The 24,035-nt window shown below is 40.4% G+C and overlaps 1 long non-coding RNA gene across 1 annotated transcript; it reads left to right on the top strand.

Moving 5' to 3' along the window:
* The first annotated feature begins 202 nt into the window (after positions 1-202).
* On the top strand, positions 203-1,500 carry LOC307004885. Its single transcript, XR_013799169.1, has 3 exons — positions 203-925; positions 1,112-1,337; positions 1,431-1,500. It is a non-coding gene; the product is annotated as an uncharacterized lncRNA (long non-coding RNA).
* Positions 1,501-24,035: the final 22,535 nt, after the last annotated feature.

Consider the following 24,035-nt stretch of genomic DNA (forward strand, 5'->3'; position numbering starts at 1 on the left):
ATCGAAATGTAGCTCTGCATATAATTTCTTCAAATCTATTTTTCTTGACGTTAATTAGTCTTGGCATGACTTTTGCTGACTGTCATGATAATAGCCTTGAGAAGTTAACACCATGAAGGCACGAAAGCCCGCCTATAGCTGCTGTCAGTTTACTCTTGAGCCAAAGCGGTTTTCTATTATATATAATTTCAATTATTGAGCCACCAGTAACGTTAGCTGATTGGAGGTAGCTCGCCAATAAAGCTTGCTTTATATGTTTACATTTCGCGTCTTTCTCATAATTGAAGCAACACGCTCATTTTTTCCAGGGGCCGCGAGATGAAAAAATCTAAACTTTTCAGTATGGGGGTGCACCCAAACACCGTGGGTGTTTTTCTCTTCTCCGTAAATAAATCTTGTAGCAGAGCTTCAGCAAGTGTTTTTCGGTGGTGGAAATGGTGCTCGAAGGGGGTCTCGCCCAGGGTGTAATTCAATGTAGAACCGCCACTGCTCCTGACACTTATTTTGTTGAGCTAATAAGATGATCTTTTTGAAAACGCATCCAAGTAATGCTTTACAATATTAGTTTTCTGGTTTTCTTATTTACATCGAAGTTGCCTTGGTTTTCTTTGACTAATCTAAGCTGGTATCAACAGGGCACATGCAAGGGAATGCAGCTGCGGGACTAACGTTACTTTGAAAAGATTAGCAGTCTTTTAAATAATTCACGAATGGAGGATTTTCATGAAAGGACTACATTTTTTAAAGTTCAAAGTTGTGATTTTGGTCTGTTTTCAGATTTTGGGAGAGAGTGCTGCCAGCAATGACGGGGCAGGTGCAACTCCTGAAGATGATGGAGATGGAGACATCTCTACAATGGACCCTGAGCCATTAGTGGTCCATCGTGGATCACAGTGCAATATAAGATGTTTACATCGTTCATTAGGTAGTTAGCTTATATCTAGCATTCACCATACAATTTACAATTTTCAGACAGTAAACATTAAAAATGATGAACTTCATAATGTTAGAAAAATATATTTTGTACTGGGTTGCATTAGATAGTGCATGTGTTGTTACCAATGAATGTACAATGGTGAACAATTATTAAGATTAATCTCTTTCATCTAAGCTGTTCAGGTAAAGCCTCAGATGGTGGATGTGGGGACTCAAACCGAAAGGTTTGAGCATCGCAGATCATCTCCACTGGCCAGTCCTGAACAAAGTGATGATGAATGGTCATTTTCTGATATCATCAACCATTCTGGTGGTGATATGTCATGGAGTCCAGGGGAGGAGATGTTGAGCGAGTCCTCTGAGGAGGAACCAGAAGAGCTGGAATCTCTCAGTGACCCAAAGTAAAAACCTTTTTATTAATGGAAACTGTTTCTGATTGTGTATCAAAAAATGTCATAGTCAGAATTAATGTTTTTTCCTTTTCTTGTTTTCAGTGCTGTTGACAAGTTCATTGTTTGCCTGCAAAAAATACTTTCTTAATTAGTATTTTTGTTTTGTTTCCAGTCCAAATATCTAAAAATTCTTAAACCAATAAGTGTTTACTAGAGAAGTAAAATGACATAAGAAATTCTATTTTGTTTTAAGATAAAAAGAAAGTAATTTTTGCTTAAAACAAGCAAAATTATCTGCCAATCTTGGAAAAAAAATCTTGGTTTCCATTTGAATTAAGATGTTTTTTCTTGTTTTCCATTCTAATTCAGATTTTTTTTCTTACCCCATTGTACCCCAGATAATTTTGGTCGTTTTAAGCAAAAAATACTTAAATTACTTTCTTTTTATCTTAAAACAAAATAGAATTTCTTATGTCATTTTACTTCTCTAGTAAATGCTTCTTGATTTAATACTTTTTAGATATTTGGACTGGAAACAAAACAAAAATACTAAGTAAGAAAAGCATTTTTTGCAGTGAGTTTCTGTCCTTGTTCACGGTTTGCCCTGCATGCTGTGGGGAAACCCAGGGACACAATGCACCCGGAAGGAACCTTCATATAAGTCAAGCAGGTAATGTCTTATTTGTCAACTGTCTGTGAGGAGCTGAATTATAGCCTGTGAATGTACAGTATGTATATTAATTATTTGTGTCTTAACTATACAGGTATTTTACTGCCTTATCTTAAAGCTGCTTTGAGTCTTGAATCTTCTCTCATCTTTCAGGCCTGCGGAACTTGTGGTTATGAACGTTACTGGCAAAACCAAGAGAAGGTGCATCGAAACATGCCTGCCTGCAACCTTTTACTCAGCGGTGCCATCCACTTCTCAGGTTGCATGGCTACTCAGACCATCAGGATGCCGAAGAACAGTAACTTTAACGGCTGTGAAGATCGCTGAATCCATGTCCATATTCTGAAAACCATTAATTCTGGGATCATCCACCCTATGAAGAGAAGAGAAACGAGTTGATTAATCGCTGTGGAGATAGAGTGAGTTTGCAGTGTCTGAAAGAGTGAAACAAACACGTGTGAAGATTTACAAGAGTGATTTATGCACAAGTGTGGTGAGATCAAACAACTGTGTTCTCTCTGAGTCTCTGATGGATGAAATTGACCCATAACTTTGAAGATTCTTTCGAACTGATCTGTCCCCTCAGCTGTGTCCAGGTCCCTAAGATTGTGTGCATGGTGCGGAGGAGAAAAGCTCAACGCACCTCTATTGCCACAGTGCACGAGCACTGTATTCCACCAAAGAAAGTCCAGTCTCATTATTTCTCCCAACGACGCCGTTCTATCACACATAGAATGAGAGCGAAGGCTGGTAAAGTACCCCGTTTCTATCTCACCTACTAATGTCCGTCTCACTGTCAAATGGTCTGTTCCTTGAAGGAAGCAAAGAAGAAGCAGTTGCTGCTGAGAGTTGAGTGGTGGCTCTGCGAGCACGTCAACGAATCCGAACCTGGAAGCTGCCTGTCCCACGAGCTTATCCAATGAGTCTGACGACGAGAAAAGTCACTGTCTGCCCCACGAGCTTATGCAACGAGTCTGACGACGAGAAAAGTCACTGTCTGTCCCACGATCTTATGCAACGAGTCTTACGATGAGAAAAGTCACTGTCTGTCCCACGAGCCTATGCAACGAGTCTTACGACGAGAAAAGTCACTGTCTGTCCCACGAGCCTATTCAACGAGTCTGACGACGAGAAAAGTCACTGTCTGTCTCACGAGCCCACCTAGAGAGGAATATACTTACCTGAAGAACGGGAAAAGTACCTACCAGCACCCCTCTCTCCCCCCATCTCACCAAGGCTACGGCCACGAACATCCCCACCCCTGCTTTTATTCCTTTTAACCTTAATAAAAACTTACCTTTTAACTTCATTCCTGTTGTCTGCCTCTTGGTGTCCTCTGTTGTCTGCTCCTCCGGAGTGTGGTAAATGACCCTCGGCCCTAACATCGGTGACAAATGTGTGACAAACTCCTGGGGTTGGGTGTTAAAGGGCATATTGCAGGTTAGAGTACCCAGTGCGCCAATGTATAGAACAATAATGTAGGAACTAGATTTAAATATAAACATATACTTATAAAACGCTATTTAGGCTTCTGGAGTCGTTTTTGTGAGAAAATTTTACTTCCGCATTTGAAAACCGCCAAAACGGAACTGACGTAGCATGGGGGAGCGCGGTCAAAGTAAACAATAGGAAAGCAATGGATCGCAATGACAGTTCGGACGCTGAGGAAATTGTAGCCTAAATGTTTACTCGTATGACGGACCTCAGCCATATAATTATGAGCCTTATATGAAGCCAAGAGAGTAGACAGGTCAGGATTAGACAGAACAACGGTCAGAGGAGACACATTGAGCTGTGGTGTGAGGAGAACAGGGCAGGGGTCTCGGTGAGAGAACAGTGTTAGCTTATAGATGTATTCACGTTAGCCGACGATATGTATAACACTATGCTCAGATCACAATATTGTAATTATGTGTCAGGCAATAGCAAAGCTAGTATTTAGACCCTTACCTGCACGTGTATGTCAGCCATTAGGAGACAGTTTCCAGAGAAAGAGGGACATTATAAAGGTTTTGAATGGCCCCACTTGGTGATAATGAATAAAAAAATAATCACAATCACAACTTTCTTACTGTATAAAATTTTTATATGTAGAAGCAGCCAACACAAACATTAAAATTCGGAGTAGGCTACAGATTGAAAATGAACATTATAATATATTATAATAATAATAAGTGTCGGCTGCAGACTTGCAAGACATTACAAGTTTATGGAGGATACGTTAATGAATTAAATTAAGACAAGGCACATTTTGTAAAACAAATGTACAATAAGTGATCTCTGACGGATCCGTGACCGTCATGTTTCCCACCGGTGGCCGACCCACATGCTGACGGCGGACCGGGCGACCCGATGAAGGAGCCGGGACAGTGTGCACATATCGCCGTCATCATATAACGTTAACTCATCATATCGCCGGGATTATAATCATGCAGTCTATAGTGAACGCTACACACTACCGCGTTTTTCAAAGCAGACGCAGAAGCGAAGGCCGTCTCTTACCCTGCACAAAACGCACACAAACACGGAAGAAAGCACCATCCTTTTTCTTGTTCGGAAACCTGTGGACTCGATGTTCTGACAGGCCATAATTCACAGTCATTTATCACGATAATTATTAATTGAAATACAATAACCACCGAAAACACACTGAATCACGACCGCTTCAACATAATACCAGCCTATTCTGCACTGACCGAACGCAGAGCCCGGCAAACGACTCCCCATTCTGACGTAATATGACGCGGTGGTGAAAAAAAAGCGCTTTTTCAACACGGTCAAGGAAACTGTCACGTTTTCTACTAAATTTGTGCCCTTATGTCTGGCAAAACAATTTTTAATCATGCATTTACTCTTCATATGGTATTTTCATACAAGGTTATATATTAATTCTGAAAAAAAAAAACCCTGCAATATGCCCTTTAAGGAGTCCATATGTGGAAGTGGATCCTTGACTTTTTAACTGATAGATCTCAAGGGGTTAGGGTTAATAACCTCTTGTCAAAATCAATGTCCACCAGCATTGGTGCCCCCAAGGGTGTGTTCTGTCTCCCCTCTTGTACTCATTTTATACCAATGACTGTTTTTCTCACCACGATGCAGTCAAGATTTTTAAATTTGCGAATGATACCACTGTGGTGGGCTTCATCACCAATGATGATGAATCGGCTTACAGAACAGAAGTGTCTTTGCTGGCTGAGTGGTGATCAGTTAACAACTTGTCCCTCAACATCTCCAAAACCGGCTTACAGAACAGAAGTGTCTTTGCTGGCTGAGTGGTGCTCAGTTAACAACTTGTCCCTCAACATCTCCAAAACCAAGGAGATGGTTGTGGATTTTAGGAGCAAAAATAGTAAGTTGCTTCAGCCCTTGGCCATTAAGGAAGAAATTGTAGATTGGGTGGAAAGTTTCAGGTTCCTTGGGACCATTATATCCTCCAGTCTGAAATGGAACATCAACATCAGCCAGATTGTTAAAAAAGCTCAGCAGCGACTCTTCTAAGACAACTCAGGACATTTAAAGTGTCCAAGGCTGGAATGCTCCACTTCTACAGGGCTGTGATTGAGAGCACTCTTACTTTCTCCATCACTGTATGGTGGGCTAACTGCTCAGCGGATGATAAGTCTTCACTGAATAGGGTAGTTAGGACAGCGTCAAGAATAATTGGGCTGGACCTCCCTAAGATCTGTGACATTTATAACACCCGTCTACTCAAAACTGGTCAAAAAATTCTCAAAGATTCATCACATCCTGCTAATTCCCTTTTCACCCCTTTACCATCAGGTAGAAGGCTAGGAAGTATCAGATCCAGAACAACCCGTTTTTTAAATAGCACTTACCCGCAGGCTGTGAGGGCCATCAATTCACACCAATAATCCTTAACTGCTCAGCTTACACAGCTATGTCCTTCTCCTCAGGGTCACTAAATGCACTAGCATTTTATTTTATTATTTATTATATTTATTCATTGGTAGCAACCCAGGTATCTGTTTTTTTTTATCTAAGATTTTCTTTTTTTATTGTACATGTCATGCCTGATGATGTGCTGTTATTCTTGTCCAGTACTGTCTTGTGTGAGCCAAATTTTCACCAAAATGAATTCCAGGCGATTTGTGTCGTTCTGGCAAAAATAAAGACTTGACTTGACTTGAAAAGGGGAAGACAAAACACATCCCATATTTTAAATACTTAAAGTATTTTTTTAAGTATCCGCTCTTTGTCTGCTCAGTTTGGCCGACGCAGTGTTTACCCGCCGAAAGCCTGACTACGCCCATACAACAAACGAAGACACGTGAAAACCCACAAGACACGGACGATGTGTGTTTGTGTGTGCGTGCCAGTGCTGCTCCCTCAGCGGTGACAATCAGACAGATTTGTCACAGAATAACAGTTTAATTTGAAAAAAAAAAACGGAGTGTTACTTTTAAATAATTATTTTTTTATTGTACCAAGAATAGTTATTATTTTTGTTTGTTTTCTAACGAGACTTAAGATTGGATTATTTGTGGAATGACTATTTAGATGGATTTAGATGGCCAAGCATACTGCCAGAATACAGGCTATAATGACTGAATTCAAACAAAAGAATAATGGTAATAGAATAATGAAGATTAAGTCTCACTTGGAAATGTGTTAAATGTTCGTCAATTGATTAGAAAAGAGCGTGAAAAAAGTTCTGACCTTTTTTGGGGGGGGGTTATGTCATAAATGCATCACTTGCCAAAGTTGGGGATGACTTGTAAGGGGTGTGTAACATCTGCCTACAACGTTCTCACTGCCGTGTTCTCTGAACGTTGATTCGCTGAAAACCTTACACCTGATACTTCAGATGCATTTGAAAAGTTCAGAGAGAGTTCAGAGCATGGGTCAGAGTCGGAGCCACTGATGCGCGTTTGAAAGTTTGGATGACAATCAAGGTAAGCAGATAGTAAAATGGTGTGCCTTGTCACTACAGACGTAGCCTTGCCTAATCAGTCTATGTGCCAAGAGTACATACTTCAACTATAGTTGCGAACGTTGTCTGACGTGCGTTATGTGGGCTAGCTAATGTTGGAGAATTTCTCTTGTCTCATGTAAATGTCTGAATGCAGTAATACCAAGCAGAAAATAGGTGTGACAGGCTTTAAAGGTTCTTGACTACGCCACCTGGTGCCTCTCACACCAGGATATACTTTGCACCTTAACTGCTAAATACCTAATCTAATGCTTTCAGTAGAAAAACAAGAACCAAACTTTATTATAAAATAGTATAATTAAAGTAGCCATACCGTCATCCTAGAGGCACAATACTTAAGCGAGGGACCAGACCTGGTATTGGCTGTTACAAGGGACAATACGATTAACAATTTAACTAGAAAATACTGATTCACTGGCAAGGCAGGTTTACCTGTCCGGGATACGCGTGACTTTCACCGCCCGTGCTCTAGAACCTGGTGCCAACGATCACACACACACACACACACACACACACACACACACACACACACACACACACACACACACACACACACACACACACACACAGAGAGAGAGAGAGAGTAAGATCAAAGGATGGAATTCTTCTCTAGTAATAGATATAGTGCTCAGGAGACTCTGGATTATTTACTGCAAAGTTGCACTTCACTACACAGTGATGGAGAGGGAACAGAGACAGCCTCTGAAGAGGAAGATCTGACAGAGGATGACCCAAACTACATGGATGAAGATGAGGAGTCAGAGGAAGATTCAGAGGAGAGAGAAGGCCCTGAAACTGTCCTATCAAAGAACAGGGAAATACTGTGGACTTCAATTCCTCCTCCACAGACACAAGGGAGAGCACGGGCAGAGGAAGTCAGAAAAATTGCCCCTGGACCAACAAGGTATGCCTGTCATGGTGTGGTTGTGGAAAGGAGAGCGAGGACTCCAATGCAGAGCATAAGTATTTAATAATGGTAGAAAATAAATCCAGGTAACAAGAACAAGGCCGGCATGGAATAGAACACAACTCAGAACACGGGTGAACATTAATAACGAACAAGCACAGAACTTCTTTTTCTTTTTATGGTGGTTGGCAAACAACTTTTAAGTGTGCATTACCGCCACCTTCTGATATGGAGTGTGGATCACAATAGCCGTTACTCACTACTCTTTAAAAATACAAATAAATACATAAATAAAACCAATAAATACCTACATAAATATCTAATAACATTATTAATATTAAAACATTATCACTCACATCATTATTATATACAACTTTCAAAAACACCTAAACTCATATCCTTCTAATAAGCCCTGTATTATTCAAAAACACAAATATTGCTCTATACCCTACACTCCCTGAATTCATTTGTAATATTTCCTTCATTTCAAATCTAATTTTTTCTTTACTTAACCAGTCTTTCAGCCTCATCCTTTCCTCCTTATACCTATGACAATCAATAATTACATGTTCTACTGTTTCATTAATATTACAGACCTCACACATCCCAGTTTCATGTTTCCCTATTATTTTTAGCGTACTACTTAATCCAGTATGCCCAAATCTCATTCTCGAAATAATGTCCTCTTCCCTTTTATTCCTATTACTTTCTCTCAGGCCTCCTACCCTCTTCTGGATGCTGTAATACATTCTCGCTTTCGTTTCCATATTCCACTCCTCTTGCCACTTCTTTCTCATTTCTGCTTTGATTATACTTTTAACTTCCGCCTTACTATATCTTACTACCATATCTATCTCTGCTTTTTTGGTTGCATTTTTTGCATATTTGTCTGCCAATTCATTTCCATCTGCTCCTACATGGGCTGGAATCCATATGAATTTTACTATTACCCCTACTCTATTAATTCTGAAAACAGTTTGGGCTATTTCCAACATAATATCCTGTCTTGCTTCTGATTTCATGTTCTTAATACTGGTTAACGCACTGCTTGAATCTGACCCTATTAACGCTTTTATTGGTTTACTATTTTCTACCCACTCAAGGGCTAAGAGAATGGCCAACATTTCTCCTGTAAACACTGACAATTTATCATTTACTCTCTTATTTAACATAACATTAATTTCTGGTATAATGAACGCAGCTCCTACTCTATTATCATCTGTTTTTGATGCATCTGTATATATCGTAGTAAACATAAAATAATTCTCCTCTAGGTCTCTGCTAACCTGACTCCTGTCAATACTATTCTCTTTTTTCGTCTCTAAAAGGTAAGCACAGAACTACAAACACAGGGAGACTAAGGCCCCGTTTACACGATGGGAAAACGCAGATATTTCTCTGCGTTTTGGCCTGTCATTTACACGAAAACGCCGTTTTTATCCCAGAAAACGATTATTTCTAAAAACTCCGGCCAAAGTGGAGATTTCTGAAAACGCCGTTTATATGTTGTCGTGTCAACTGCGAGAAACGGGGTTTTAGGTTCTCTCTTGTCGATTCTGAGGATTCTGATTGGCTTGCATGGCTTTATCCTTCTCCCTACACTGCCGCCCATAGGTTTAGCATAGTTATAAAGGCGCTCGACGGTGTATTTATGCGGGTTGTGTGCACGATGTTATTATTGAAAACGGAGGGGAAGAAATATTCGTTTCTCTAAATACCCGGCTATGTGTAAATGTGGCCTAAATAGGGAGGCAAACAAGGAAGGTAACGAGAAAAGCAGGTGGGACAATTAAACCAATAATCAGATAACAAGATGGGAGGGGCTAGACAATAGACAGGAGAGCACATGGCACAAAGGAAACACATGACAAGCCATGTGCTCACAATAAACAGAACTAGAACACAAGAACATGACAAACCGGGAATGTCAGAGCTCTGTCACTAAACTAAGAATAAACCAGACTGAAGTGACAGAACCGTGACATTGCCTGCACACACACACACACACACACACACACACAGTGATGAAGTGGGAACAGAGATAGCCTCTGAAGAGGAAGATCTGACAGAGGATGACCCAAATTACATGGATGAGGATGAGGAGTCAGAGGAAGATTCAGAGGAGAGAGAAGGCCCTGAAACTTTCCTATCAAAGAACAGGGAAATACTGTGGACTTCAATTCCTCCTCCACAGACACAAGGGAGAGCACGGGCAGAGGAGGTCAGAAGAAATGCCCCTGGACCAACAAGGTATGCCTGTGTAAGAGCTGAAGACATAAAATCTACTTTTGAACTTTTCTTCACAAGCTCTATGCAACAAAAGCTACTTGACATGACCAATTTAGAGGGGCAGCGAGTGTTTGGTGAAGGGTGGGCTAATATTGAACATGAAGAAATCCAAGTATTTATTGGGCTGCTAATTTTGGCTGGGGCTTTGAAATCTCACAACGAATCAGCTGCAAGTTTATGGGACAGTGAGATGGGAAGGGCAATTTTACGGACAACATCTGACGAGGATTTTGAGATTTGATGACAAGAGGTCAAGAGCTGTGAGGAGGGAACAGGATAAACTGGCACCAATAAGACAGATGTGGGAAGACTGGGCCGAAAGACTACCACTCATGTACCGACCAGATACCAACATTACAGTTGATGAGAGCTTGGTGGGATTCAGGGGCCGGTGGCCTTTCAAACAGTATATGCCAAAAAAACCTGCCAAATATGGCATCAAAATATGGGCAACTCGAGCTACTGCTTGAAAATGCAGGTGTACACAGGAAAACCTCCAGGGATGCCACGTGAAATAAATCTGGGAAGGAGAATAGTCCTGGACATGGTGGATGGATATGAGGGACATATTGTCACTTGTGACAATTTTTTTTCACTTCATACGCTCATACGCTCTGGGCACAAGAGAATTTAAAAAAACTATTTAATGCAATTATTTATGTGTATATATATATATATTTTTAACAAATGTATATATATATATATATATTTCATTTATATGAAAATATATATATATATACACACATATATACACACATAATTTCATAAATTTATTTTTTAAAATTCTAAGCTAAATGGCATGTAAAGAGAATTGAACTATCACTGGACGTCAGCAGTAATACTAAATGTTTGTGTTTCTTTTTTTGTGATATTCCAGTTTGTTGCAACCTACACCTGCCGGAGGAAGACGGCTCGCTGGCCCATGGCAGTGTTCTACAACATGGTAGATGTGTCGGTCTACAATGCCTTTGTCATCTGGAGGGAGATAAATTCCAGTTGGAGACAGGGCGATAGCTATAGGAGGCATTTTTTAGAGGAACTTGGAAAAGTGCTCGTGTTCCCCTTTATTCAATCGAGGCTGCACATTCCACGCACCTCAGCCTCTCATCAACTCATGAAGAAAGTGCAGGAATGCGATGAGGATGCAGTTTCCTCCACGACGGGTCCCTCCCGAGCTGATCCCTCCCTAGCTCGTCCCTCTCAATCCAAAAGGTGGAGATGCAAAAGGTGCTTGCCACAGGAGTTGAAAACGGGCATCATTTGCTCAAGGTGTCACATTCCTATTTGCAAGAGACACTGTTGTTATATGTGAAAACTGTGATCTGTAATTAGTTAGTATGTAAATAATATGTAAATATAGTTAGGATACTTTTTTATTTCTCTAATTTACTGTTTGATAATTATTATACTTTTGCTGTTATTTTAGTTTTTTGTTTATAATTGCCGTTGCCAATTTTGAGTTACTGTTCATAGAATAGCGTATGTAAATAGTATGCACATAATAATATGTAAATATATAGTTATGATATTTAAAACACTTTTTTTATTTTTCTATTTTCTATTGTTTGATAATAATTATTATACTTTTACTGTTATTTTAGTTTTTTGTTCATTATTTGATGTTGCCAATTTTGAGTTACTGTTCATTGAATTTGTTCATTGAATTGCAAAAAATAATTTTAATAATGAAAATGTTTATTATGAAAGATAAATAAAAATATGTTATGACTGAAATAATTGCAGTTTTATTAAGTTAGAATTAAAACAATGGGTAACAAAATGCTTTCCATCTGTTCTCTTTCTAATGCAATGTTCAGGTTTGACTGTATTATAAAGTAAAACTGGCACTTCAAATGACCATTTAAACCAACCAAACAAACACAAAACTTGTCTTTGAGAATCTCTTATTATATATTAAAATTCACAAGCCTTAAGGCTAAAACACTCGGCCGAGCGCTTGGTTATGATGCGGCCCGATTGCGGAACCCCGAGTGAGAGGACGTAAAGCTCCCCTCCAATCCCGTTCCTTGTTTGGGCTAATTTAAAACTTTTAACTCTCTCTTTTCCAGCACTTTAGACACAGTTGCTCCGCTGCGCTTAAAGAAGATTAAAGAACATAGTCCAACGCCGTGGCACAACGAGCACACTCAGGCCCTTAAGAGAGCAGCCAGAAAAATGGAGCGCAACTGGAAGAAAACAAAACTAGAGGTGTTTCGGATTTCATGGAAGGAGAGCTCGATTGCTTACAGAGAGGCTTTAAAAGCTGCTAGATCTGCTTATTTTTCAACCCTATTAGAAGAAAATAAACATAATCCTAGGTATTTATTTGAAACAGTGGCTAAACTAACGAAAAAGAAAGCTTCAAGCCCAGAAGCTTCCAAGAAACACAGCAGTAATGACTTTATGAACTTCTTCACTTATAAGATCGATAATATCAGGGACAAAATTATAACTATGCAACCGTCTAATACAGTATCGCATCAGGAAGTGCATTGTAGTCTCCCTGAGGGAAAATTTGATTCATTCAATGCTATAGGAGAGGAAGAATTTTGCAAACTCGTCAAATCATCTAAATCGACAACGTGCATGTTAGACCCTATACCGACTAAGCTGCTGAAAGAGATGCTTCCAGATGTCATAGATCCTCTTCTTAATATCATTAATTCATCTTTGTCTCTAGGATACGTACCAAAAACCTTTAAGCTAGCTATGATTAAACCGCTTGTTAAAAAACAGAAACTTGATCCTACAATACTAGTCAATTACAGGCCGATCTCTAATCTGCCATTTCTGTCAAAGATATTAGAAAAAGCAGTATCCTCACAACTGTGTTCCTTTCTTGAAAGAAATGATATCTGCGAGGATTTTCAGTCCGGATTTAGACCGTACCATAGTACCGAGACAGCTCTCGTTAGAGTCACAAATGATTTGCTCTTATCATCCGATCGTGGTTGTATCTCTCTATTAGTATTACTGAATCTTAGTGCTGCATTTGACACCATTGACCACAACATCCTTTTAAATAGACTCGAACATTATATTGGCATTAGTGGAATTGCACTAGCATGGTTTAAATCATACTTATCTGACCGTTATCAGTTTGTAGCAGTAAATGAAGAGATGTCTTATCAATCACAAGTTCAGTATGGCGTACCACAAGGCTCAGTATTAGGACCGCTGCTGTTCACTCTGTATATGCTACCTTTAGGAGATATCATTAGGAAACATGGAATTAGCTTTCACTGTTATGCCGACGATACTCAGCTGTATATTTCTTCAAAACCTAACGAAACCTACCAATTCACAAAATTAACGGAATGCATAGCTGATATAAAAAATTGGATGACTAGTAATTTCCTACTACTAAATTCAGAAAAAACAGAGATTCTAATTATTGGACAAAAAACTTCCACACGTAATAACCTAGAGTACTGTCTAACACTTGATGGCTGCTCTGTTAAGTCTTCGTCGTCGGTTAGGAACCTGGGTGTGCTCTTTGATACCAATCTTTCATTTGAAAGTCATGTGTCTAGTATCTGTAAAACCGCTTTCTTCCATCTTAAAAATATATCTAAATTACGTCATATGCTCTCAATGAATAATGCAGAACAATTAGTTCATGCGTTTATGACCTCAAGGCTAGATTATTGTAATGCTCTACTGGGTGGCTGCCCTGCACGCTTAATAAACAAACTACAGCTAGTTCAAAACGCAGCAGCTCGAGTTCTTACTAGAACCAGGAAGTATGACCATATTAGCCCCGTTCTGTCAACACTGCATTGGCTGCCTATTAAACATCGTATAAATTTTAAAATATTGCTGATCACTTACAAAGCACTAAATGGTTTAGCTCTGCAGTACTTGAGCGAGCTCTTAACGCATTATAGTCCTTCACGTCTACTGCGATCTCAAAACTCCGGCCAGTTAATAATACCTAGAATATCAAAATCGACTGCTGGCGGTAGATCCTTTTCCTACTTAGCACCAAAACTTTGGAACAGTCTTCCTACCATTGTCCGGGAAGCAGACACACTCTGTCAGTTCAAATCTAGACTAAAAACACATCTCTTCGGCCTAGCATACACATAACACATTATAGACTTATATAATTAGGCTGCATAGTTTAGAACAGCCGGGACCGGGAACACTTCCCGTAAATCCTGATGTACTTGGTACATCATAAGAAGGATGGCGTCTACGCTAATATTAGTCTCTCTGTCTATCCCGAGGTTTACTGCTGTCCACCGGAACCAGGCCGTATCCAGATCTGATGAAGGACCAGCGCCAGGACACGACGACGCCGCTGACCTGAAGTGTCAACCAGTCTCTCCTCCTCTCCACTCCGACTTCAACCAACCGGAACTGGACAAATACTCTGATTCATTCTGAACTTCATACACTGTTCACTCATTGGCCAGAGGAGAACTGGCCCCCGACTGAGCCTGGGTTCTCCCAAGGTTTTTTTCTCCATTCTGTCACCTGGTGGAGTTTTGGTTCCTTGCCGCTGTTGCCTTACCTTCTGGCTTGCTTAGTTGGGGACATTTAATATTCAACAATATTATAGATCTGCCTTAAAGGTGGATGATGATGAAATTGTTTTTTTGTATTATTTTCATGTTATCACTGTGAAGCTGCTTTGATACAATCTGTATTGTAAAAAGCGCTATATAAATAAAGATGACTTGACTTGACTTAAACTTTATTGATTTTTCCCACACACGCACGGACGCTCCCACACACGCACGCTCCCACACACGCACGCTCCCACACACACACGCTCCCACACGCACGCTCCCACACACACACACACACACGCTCCCACACACACACACACACACACACACGCACGCAAGCTCCCACACACACACGCGGACGCAAGCTCCCACACACACGCGCACACACACACACACACGCTCATTTTGAGTTTGTCTATGTTGTCTGCCTGTTCGCCCTCTGGCTTCGGCCACCATCCCTATCAGAGGCTAGCTGCAGCCACCTGGTGATGAGGAGCTCTGTTTCTTTTTCTGTCTAATTTTTGGTCAGGGCATTCCGGCGGACTGCATCTGAGAAAAACACAAGATAGAAGGAGGCAGCATGACCATGTGATGTTACTCAGCAACCACCAAAACTCAATTTGGATGCAGGACTCTCCTCTACGCTTACATTTCTTTTTAATTTAAAAAGTTTAGGAGCAGTCAAAAATTTAGGAGCAGCTTCTGATCAATGACAAATTAACCTTCCCATTATAAGGTGATTTATATTTCACAATAAAATGACCAGCTGGGGCATTTTTTTTAAGCTTATTAAATGTCTTCTTTTATGTCAAATTCATAAATTGAGTTAGAATAATAAGACACATTTTAGGAACAGTATAGTCAGATTGTCAGTCTTCCTGATTTTAAGTCTCTTAATATATCACTGCACAATTAATCTCTTATTTACATAGTGTCTGTACTTTGTTATAATGAGAGAATTTGCGAGCTTGCATACCGCTCAAAACGCGGGAGTTTGTTTAGAGTTGAGTTGACTTGAAGCCTCTGATTGGTCATTGTGTCTCAAGAAATCAACAGATGTCTGTGATTGCCTGCAAAAAACACAATCTCTCTCCACGCTCTCCAGTGCAAACAAATACGCAATGGCGCGTTTGCAAAATCTGTTTGGCCAGTATGCTGTTAATAGTTTCAACTGAGGGTGCACCCATAGAACCTGATCGGGTCAGTCGCACTGGTGCTCCTAAATACTTTTTCACTGTCGCACGCAGTAAAAAAAAAAAAAAAAAAAAAAAAAAAAAATGGTTGCACTGTAGAGCCCTGGGGATGTCACCACAGTGCATTTAATACAACACTGACACTCACCCAGAACCACACTTTTCAAAATGAGCCCTTTGATTGCAGGCTTTTTGCTATTCTTTTTTTAAACCAACGGTTGAGTTTGTATATATTTGTCCATATTTGACCCAACATGCGTTGAAACAAGTATTTTTTAATTGTTAATTATTAATATTTACAATTTAATATTTTAATTTGCTGTTAATAATAAAGAAAACGGCTATATAATTATTAAAAAACGTTTAAGTTTAGCTTAATTAATAGTTAATTATTAATATTTACAATTTAATATAAATGTAAATTTGTTTATAAAGAATACTGAATTAGAATTTCATATCCATTGTCATTTACAAACTACATGCGCTCTTGATCGCGTCTGCAGTGTGTGACACGGCCGCGGGTGATTTTTTTTTTTTTTTGGGGGGGGTGGGGTGGGTGTATTGGAGAGTAGGAGAGTAGAGTGGTTGTCGGTTAACCGCCAAACCGCAAGATTTGTTGCTTCTTCACCACGGTAAGAAAAAATCCCATACCGTTACACCCCTAGTATAGTCTGTATAGTCAATACACCACTGACACTCACCCAGAACCACACTTTTTAAAATGAGCCCTTTGAATGCAGGCTTTCGGTTGGCCCCACTCCAATTAATCAGTCTCGCCAGCGAAGTGTTCATTGCTCTTTTCAGGACCCGCCCCACGGTGTCTTTAAGAGTCATGCCTCCGACCATTCCAAGGAGAACGGTCTGAAACAAAAGACATGTACCTCATTAGTTATTTAAGGAATATAGTATGAGTGAGAGTGGGGACTGACACTTAGGAATGATCTGATTAATGTATAACTTAACTCACCAGATTCTTCTTCTCCTCTGGATTCTTTAATGTCTCCTCCAAACATTGTAGCTCCTCAATAGTTGAAAGTGGGAGCCCAAAATGTGTTGGGTCTGGCGTGAAGTCTGGAACTGCTTGACTGCTGGAGATTTTTTTGGAGCTGCACCAGGATGAGCAACTGCTGCTCTCTGATAGACTCAAGCTGAATGAGAATCTCCTTGCCAATTGCTGAAAGACAAGAAAAAGCAGGCATAGCAGATTAGTAGCAAAATATTGTACGTATATATGTCAGAGTAAACCGAGAGAGATCACTTTGTAGAATTCCTACCAGTAGGCACAGCCTCCCGAGAAGACCTGTTTTGGGTGGCATGTACTTGTGGGGTGTTCTAAAAAAGAAAAGAAGAAAAAAAAAATCATGTTTTAATCTCATCACACATATACCAAAGTGAATTTTTCTCTCCATGAGCTATAGAATAGCTTTCTTGCCCTTCTTACTTGATATCCAGTTTGGCCTGATGACTGACTTCTGCCAGCTGCTGCATGGGTTGGGCTGTCAGTAGGAGGTGTAGCCCTCGGGCTGTTGGTAGTGAAGACTGGAGACCACGGTGGTGGACTAGCCGCTGTAATGTTCGCTGAAAAGGGAGAAGCCCACGGAGTGCCATGTATGGGTGGGGTGTGCTAAAAAAAAAAAGAAGAAAGACTTTAAAAAAAAAACCTCATTACACGTTTACCAAATAGGGCTAAATAATAATAATTATTTTTCGATTAATCGTTTTTTAAAATGTGGTTGATTCAATATCGATTCTCAAAAGCCACGAATCAATTTTTTCTGTATTTATTTCCGCAAACATTGAACATTATATCTGAAAGACGTTATGGTTGAAGGAACAGTCAATGTCCCGATAGGGCCAGTGCTTGCATGGTAATGAAAGTTTATAATTTGCATGTGTTTTCAATTCCTGCCAATTTAAGCATTCAAGCGAAAGAGAACTTGCGCGCGCTATGTGAGAAGTTTTGTGTGCGCAGCGCACACACCGGAAGCACTTACAGCTGCGCGACAGCATGCAAATAATACAATTAATTCTTGTTCACCTCTCCTTTTTATGGATGAGTGAAAACATTCATGTTTTTTAACATTAGTTTTATGAAGCAGGTCGCGATTGCTAATGAGACAGATATCAGCACCACACGCGAGTCCCGTGGATTTAAAGGAATAAGGACATTTCATTCTACCGAACTACCCGCAAGTCCAGAAATACTACTGACGCAGGTCAGTTTATTTGAAGAATTAAACTTGTGATGTAACGCAGCACTGTTTCACTTGGTCTACACTGCATTTGAGTGTGTTGAAAGTTAAAATTTATTTTAGCTGTAGTATCAAAAATAGAATCTAAAATATTGGGTGTCATAACCTTATTTATTACAAGGATAAATGGGTCAAAAACAACAAAAACTAACTATTTCATTCGTTTATTACTTTTTTGTGGTGGGGGCCAGTGAAAATGTAATCATTGAATCGAAATCGAATCGATTTAAGATCTTGTGAATCTGAATCGATTCGGTACATCTGAAACGATACCCAGCCCTAATACCAAAGTGATTTTTTCTCTCTCCATGAGCTACAGAATAGCTTTCTTGCCCTTCTTACTTGATATCCAGTTTGGCCTGATGACTGACTTCTGCCAGCTGCTGCATGGGTTGGGGTGTCAGTAGGAGGTGTAGCCCTCAGGCTGTTGGTAGTGGAGACTGGAGACCACGGTGGTGGACTAGCCGCTGTAATGTTCGCTGAAAAGGGAGAAGCCCACGGACCTACTGCCGAGCTGCTTGCATCAGAAGGGGGATCAACTGTGGTCTCTGAAAAATGGCCTGAGGACCAAAAGCCTTGACCAGCTGGCTGACTCCCTTTACCTAGAACTGTCACAAAGGTATGTTAGTTTCACCCAGATGCTTAATAAAAGATTAATGGAAACCACTGTAACAACTGCAACAGGCTTACCACTAAGAGATGGGATGCAGGGGGCTGGTGCAAGTGGAGTGTAAGATTTCTTTTTGGTTGGGGCACGAGGTGCAGCAGTACCTGCTCCTCTTCCCTGCTACTTACTATTCTTTTACAGCCTCTAACATTGATTACATTGGGATGTCAGTTTGTCATTGGAGTGAATAATAAATTATATTTATAAATTATAAAGTTGGTTTTGTCAGGAGTGCATTGTAAGGCCCTTTAGCTTGCGGCCTAATTGTTTGCCCAGGTGTATTTGTAACTTTTGATGCGGCCATTAAAGGAAATTATGGACCACACTCCTACCTATTCTTTCTCTTCATGTACTCTGACCTGTTATCCTCATCTTCAGTATTTAGATCAGAGGTTATTGTTGCCTCTAGCAGCTTTGCACAGGCAATCTCATACACGTCTGTCAACACAAATGCAGATTAGGTCTAAATGGAAGGGCTCCTTATGTTACTTGTGCAGTAAGGTTTCAATTCAATAAGTGTGGAATTGTGTAATTTGAGAATGAAGCATTACTATACCATGTGAATACATCACACGGACTCTGAAACGAGTCCAGTCAGCACCTGGCATCACCCCATATTTAGTTGCCCTACGCAGCTTTGCAAGAGATACGAAAGGGGGCCAGAAACTTTCGCCTCCTTTCAGCCAATTAGAGTGGACAACTTCAACCTCCTTTGAATTGACAAACTCCACGATATGATACATTCTATAAAGAAGAAACGTCATATTACGTAACCTACTTATTCACAAGTCAAGTCAAAACACATTGTAGGCACGAAAAGAAGAGAAGAATGCACTATACACACACACAAAATTATTTACTAATATTTGTAGAATGGGTTCACCTCTATAATCTGAGAAACTCAAGCTACTATCTACGAAAAAACACCAACTAATTCCTGCCTAGTCTTCAAAGGTGTACCGGGCTCGGGGCGGCATTAAACGCTGAACTCCGTGACGATCAGTTAAACTGAAAGTCCGAAAGCGTACCCCCTACAGAGAGTTAAATCTCCACCCAGGATAACCCTTAAAAACAAAAAAGGCAAAATAATAAACAAAACAACAAATAGTGTTTCCGTCGGAAGGATTGTACACAACCCAGCTGGATACACTCTGACTAACCGGAGTTCTCTCATTCATAAAGCTAAACATTCACAAAAATAATCACAAACTCACCAACATTCCTACACCAAAGGATCACGGACGGGACATCCAATTTATGTCACGGCCAGCTCGTTCTTGACCGTAACATAAAGTAGGATCACACTTGCACAGCTCACGCACTATACCCGATACTGGTATCGGTATATCCCTACTTCCTAACTAAGTGGTAATCAGTGGCATAAGTAACGAGCTAGAACAATAAAAATTACACTTAATCTCGCAACACAACCATTAAGCCTAATGTAAATGCAACAAAGGCATTCCCACATGTTTGTCTTTGAAGGGGAGGAGGACATATTTACGAAGGCCATCATCAACTTTAACAAACTTCAAACTCTCTGACAACTGTGAGAGAAGAAACACACCCAGGCTAGATGAACTGAGGGGATATGTGTAGAATGGCTCAAAAGCACGGAACTGATAGTACACCAAGTGCATATTACCTTCAAGCAAGATGATATTCTGAAGCAAGCCAATGTAATTACCTATTTTAATACAGTTATCCCCCTCTGTAATTTTAACACAAAATTGATCCGTGTGCAACTCTTTAAACTCCTGTATTTCTCCTCTAACACCCTGTGGTAAGGGGCCACCAACATGCTCTTTCCTTAATACAGTTCCAGCTTTCACATGGCCATCATGGACCCTTCTGTTATTGGTACGCTCAGACAAGCGACGGACAATCTGGGCAACTGGGAAATTTGGCCCCCTCACCATGCGCTTTACCTCACCAAGAAAATTCTCAAAAGGGAACCCAGATATCACATCAATACATCCATGTCTCTTAACATCATCACTCAAATGAACAAGGCCATGCAAATTGTACACCATAAAGCCCTCACCATAAAGTCTGCCAAAATGTTCAACAAATGACACAAGTAGTGTCTTTGCACTGTCACATATCCCTACATCCCTACATCCACCTCAGGATTAGCCAGCATAAAAATCGCAACCGACAGCAGCATAAAGTTGTGGTAGACTGGAGCAGCCAGAACATCTACGAGAACGACAGGGCCTGTATACAACAAGAACTGTCGTAGCTCCGTAGCCTTCCATCTCCCTCTTTCCTCAAAAGCTCTAGGCTTTCTAGCAAACTCGCACGGAATGTTATTCTTCAGTTCCTGTAGGTTCTGAGATAGTGCTTTAACCAGCTGACCAGACAAGCGAGTTGGCAAAGGCCCACTACACCACAGGTCAAACAACCGACATACAACCCCAAGACACACCAAATGCATATAATCGTGAGGAAAATCAAGTACCATGTCGATACCAAGTCCAGTCAGAGGAGACTGTGCTACATGATGATCTTCATCCAACATTTTCCTGAAACTAGCATCCGTCCTTAAGGCGGAGTCTGTCTGTGGAAAAGTCATGCGATTTCTTATATATACACCAGTCTGTACACATTTATCACAAGCTGAATAGCCTGAATGACTCTTTATGCCTTTAACATAAGCCCGGCCTGGAGCGTCACACACGACAGAACAGACTCGCAGAAAAAACAGCTTTCCTTTGAACCAAAACCCAAACTGAAGACTACTCAAATCACTCACCAGGTCCCTCAAGTACTCAGTGAGTGATTTGGGTTTGCAATCCCCTCCAAAAACGCCAATCATGAAGGGACATTTACCTACTTCCTTCAATAAACCTAGAATGGGCCACAGCTGCTGGTTATTACTCTTAAACAATGGGAGCCCGTCAAAGTTTAACTGTAACTGCAGGCAATGGTTGCTAGGGAGTTTCATCCACACATTTTCAAGAAGGCCTGTTATAGCATTCAATACGCCAAAGTAAAAGAAGGCACCTCCTGCTACAAGTAGGATTTTGTAGTCTGTGACTGTTTTGAGGAGAGTCCTCCCATCTCTTGGCAAATTGGGGTGGTGAAACTTTAGGATAGACAATTGCAGTAAGTGCAACCATGGTGATATTAAACTCCAAAGCCCAATTGACTAAATCATCAGCCAGGTCAGGTCTATCCTCAGAAGGGCCCTCTCTATCATCACAGTCACTGTCAAAGTTCCAGTCACACATCAAGTCATTACTGTTGTCACAGTTTAAAATAACATCTAAGTCATGTACAGTGTGGTCATCAGTCAGATCATCGTCAACAAGCTTACTGTAGTTCTCAATACCTTGCAGCAAATTAGACACTGATTTAACTGCCTTGCGTCTCAGATTAGATTTGAAAGAATGCATTTGATCAGCCATTCTTACCTCAGAGCAGTGTTTATTTAAATCGAACAGCAAAAGCAAAAATACCTGAAAAAAAAAAAAGAAAGATTAGCATTAGATAATACAAAATATTAGATAATAGATATTATATAGAGACTAGATGCCCTATTGGCCGCTGGGCACTGAGGAATACGGCCACCATCTTAAACCGGTCGTACTCCTAGTTTCGTTGCTTAGCAGCAGGTAGATTCCAGAGCACTGTGGAGCATTTTCCTGTTCTAATCGGCAGACCATCGCAAATAGAGCCCGGGATTACTTTTCACAAGTAAATTTTAACATTACCGTACTTTTGGTTGTATTTTGTGAATAGAATATTACCAGATAATTGAGAAGGAGCAAGGATCTTTGATATTACTGTACTGAAATCGTAGCCAGCTAACGTTAGCTAGGCTATGTTTACTGCATCACTCGGCATGGAGAGGTTGGGTAAAGTAATAATTACAAGAGCTTCTCGGTTATCAGATACAAGCATTCAACGGCCCTGTAGTAAACATATATAAATATAGGTTATTTGTGTTTGCGCACGTGATACCAGGAAGCAATGTAATAATGTTAATGTTACCTGTGTATTATTATTATTATTATGTCTTTATTTCAGACCCATGGGTCCATATAAACATACAACATAAATACACACATGACGGCGATGCGCAAATCGAGTGTGTGTGTGCGTGTCAAAAATCATTATTGTTTCTTCAACTTATTAAAATATCTTACTTTACTGCAACTATCTGTTTCTGCTTCTTTATCATATTTATAGTGTGTGATTTATAAAATACCTTATATCCTACATCACATATTTTGATTTTGGACGTCTGGTCACTTTATATCTTATATCAGAATATTATAATACTGTTAAGCCTACTATGAATATTAAAATATGCCGAACCATGTGTCCTGTATCATAGCTACATGAATGACATTTGCAGAAAAAAACCCAGCGTGAAAATCAGTTGGGTATTCAGTGAGGTATGATTAATTAAATGCGCTGACAGCTCATTGCTCCTGCCATACAGATTACACTGAGTGCAGCGGGCGACCGGACTAAGATGGCGGCCCCACGGCTCGACCGCGCTAGTAGGCAGTAGCGGTCGATAGGGCGTCTATCTATATGATGTCTATGGTTTTAACCATTCATTAAAGTGATTCGGTTCAAATGAGTCATTAGTTCGCGAATCGGACGTGTCATTAACGGACGTGTACGCGTTTGTGATTATCCCAGCAGTTAGTAGGCTACATCGCACAAAATTTGTGTCAACAAATAGTTTTTTTAGGATAGATTTTTTTTCGTTTATTGATCGTGATTTAGATATGTCAGCTGATGTGGGGGACGCTTTTCAGAGAAGATAAGGCAACGTTTTTTTGAGCACAATTCAGCAGTAATTCAATAAGTAAATCTCCGAACGCGCCACGTGAAACTTCGGTCTTCCGTCCTTTTACCATCGTGTCAATTGATTTTGATATGAGCAAGGGAGAGAGAGCAAAAGTGAAATGAGTGCGCCCTCGCTCGTTCTCTCCAAGGGGGTAATCTATCCCCCGGAAACTGAAGCATCCCCGGGCGCCGCCATTGGCTAGCGGACCCCCACCTGCTGTTAGCATTCCATTGACTCCCATTCATTTTGGCAGCGAATAACTTTACATCTGAGGCGTTTAAAGACTCCATTTGTCCATTGTTTATTTCTAAAGAAACACGACAGTGCATCTGTTACAGGCCCCGTGCAAAAGGCTATTACATGCATTTCACGACCACGTCATGTCACCGCGTTCACAAAATGGCGGACGGTCTTCACATACCGTATTCAATATCTTCACAACCCCTAATACACA

The sequence above is a fragment of the Phoxinus phoxinus genome (assembly GCF_949152265.1).
Source record: "Phoxinus phoxinus genome assembly, chromosome: 9".
NCBI classification, from domain to species: Eukaryota; Metazoa; Chordata; class Actinopteri; order Cypriniformes; family Leuciscidae; genus Phoxinus; species Phoxinus phoxinus.